Source organism: Sardina pilchardus, chromosome 10, assembly GCF_963854185.1.
Source record: "Sardina pilchardus chromosome 10, fSarPil1.1, whole genome shotgun sequence".
NCBI lineage: Eukaryota > Metazoa > Chordata > Actinopteri > Clupeiformes > Clupeidae > Sardina > Sardina pilchardus.
In genome coordinates this window covers 30,517,223-30,519,722 of record NC_085003.1, presented here as the reverse complement: position 1 = coordinate 30,519,722, position 2,500 = coordinate 30,517,223, and the positions used below count along the sequence as shown (strand labels likewise).

At 46.8% G+C, this 2,500-nt stretch overlaps 1 protein-coding gene across 1 annotated transcript in view; it reads left to right on the top strand.

The window, feature by feature from the left end:
* Nucleotides 1-2,500, top strand: part of cdh13 (cadherin 13, H-cadherin (heart)) — a 441,270-nt gene that overhangs the window by 153,223 nt on the left and 285,547 nt on the right. The gene's annotated exons all lie outside the window — the stretch shown is intronic.

Sequence of the window (2,500 nt, the reverse complement as noted above, 5' to 3'; positions counted from 1 at the left end):
ACGCGCAAGTACAGGGGAGGAGAGGTGCTAATAGCGATTGATTAAGTATTCCGCCAGATGTATGAAAACAGCGCACGTCTATTTTGCGTTGAAAAACTTCCGCCTTCTGAAAGCAGGTGTAATCGAGATTGCGGTTAAATGCGTCTATTAGAAAAACTTTTAGAGACAGCTGAATCAATATTCAGAGCATCCGTTTTCTTCATTGTACTATGTCAAAAGCAACCTTAACTTTTGTTTGCCTCTCTAAAATCGTATTTTCTCTTTCATGACATAGCCTACACTTCCCAATCTGTTAGACTAGGCATTAAGTCATATCCCAAGTCTACGTGCAGTAAATAGTTCAAGTATTTTTAAGTGGATTTGAATAACTACTAGGCCTACTCTGTCTGTCGATGCTCGTTGACAAATCTCTTTGTATCATGTATGATCGCTAAACTTTGATTCTTTTTAATGTTGCAATATTCAACTGCGCAGTCTGCGCTCGTTGTTCAGCTCTGCATGCGCGCAATTGGCGTGGTAAAGGGGGCGGGAACGGGCGGCACTGAACGCAGTTAACGTAATGAAGTGATGGCTTAGTAAATTCCACGCAATATAGCAAGGCACAGCGTTCGCACTCTGCGCATACAAAAACTCGCTATTAGCGCTGTCTTAGTACATCTGGCCCTGACTGTGCTGCAGCTTTGCGTGCTTTTCTTAAGATCTTCTGGTTCTCCCTCCATTGGCCCGGGTCTCATTTGCTGGGCTGGGAAACTTGTATGAAAACACAATGAGCTGATTCATTATAGATGCACTGCTGAATCCGGCAATGGAGACAGAGATTTTCAGAAGGGACCTACTTAAACAAGCCCCCTTCTCTTTTTGCCTCCTTCCTTACTCTCCCTTCCCTTTCTTTCTGTCTATCTTTCTTTCTTGCATTCTATCCCTCTATCTCTCTTTCTATCTACAGTATCTGGCTTTAAAATAAACTAAAGGAAACACCGACAATTAAGGCCTCCTTGTCCAGGGAAAAGCCTCTTACTTTAAGTGTGCGGGTGGAACATCGCTCATTTCCCTGGAGATGCCACACATTTGCAAATTGCACCAACACTGTGCAGTCAGCACCTCCCCACACCAGCACACTAGAATAGAAGAATAGAATAGAATATATACTTTTTTGATCCCGTGAGGGAAATTCAGTTCTCTGCATTTAACCCAATTCAACCGAATTAGTGAACACACAGCACACAGTGAACACACAGTGAGGTGAATCACACAACCCAGAGCAGTGAGCTGCCTGCCCAACCAGCGGCGCTCGGGGAGCAGTGAGGGGTTAGGTGCCTTGCTCAAGGGCACTTCAGCCGTGGTGGACTGGTCGGGGATCGAACTGGCGACCCTCCGGTTACAAGCCCGATGCGCTAACCAGTACACCACGGCTGCCCCAAGATGGTTACCAGGAGTGGGGTAGGACACTAGGACACAGCTGGGTTATATACTAAGCAAGGGGACCAGAGGCTTCGGTTCAGAGCTCAGCAGAGCAGAGAGGAGACGATGGGGGCAAAAATGAGGGTGGGGTAGGTGGGTGGGTGGATGTTCTGGAGGAGGTGGAGGTGGTGGGGATCTGCCTCAGGTGTCCCAGGGGGCTTAGGAAGAACTGGGACAGGAGTAGGTTGTGGGGGTGTGTGTGTGTGTGTTCCATTGTGATCTGTGGTAGGAGATTGGAGAGATGGAGAGGGTTCTTTGTTATCAGATGGAAGAAGATACCGCATGCTGGCGAGGTGCTATCTCTCAGAGCCAGACCTCAGGGGTGGAACACATGGTGTACACACACACACACACACACACACACACACACACACACACACATTTACACACACTCTCTGTCTCTCTTTCACACACACATACTTAACACTCAGACACTCACAGTCACACTCAGTCACATGCACATGTGTACATTCACAGTCACACATGCCACATGCACACACACACACACACACACACACACACACACACACACACACACACACTAAGAAAGAATTTATCAACAGAAAGAATTCATCAACAGTGCTGCACATACTCTCTCTCTCTCTCCTCTCTCTCTCTCTCACACTCACACACACACACACACACACACACACACACACACACACACACACACACATTTGCACTGCAAACACCTACAAATAAAAAGCATTGAATATATCTTTTCAACAGAAGGTGAGGTCTTGTTATTTGATAGGTCTGGAATGAATGAGTCACATTGTTTACCTTTGAGTGGCTCAGAGACTGGCAACAGTGTCAGGCAGCCTTACCTTCTCAGGGACGATACAAGCTTACTTTTTATTATTCATCATAAAAACATCACCGACACGCTTCCCCCCTGTCTTGTGTGTGTGTGTGTGTGTGTGTGTGTGTGTGTGTGTGTGTGTGTGTGTGTGTGTGTGTGTGTGTGTGTGTGTGTGTGTGTGTGTGTGTGTGTGTGTGTGTGTGTGTGTGTGTGTGTGTGTGTGTGTGTGAGAGAGAG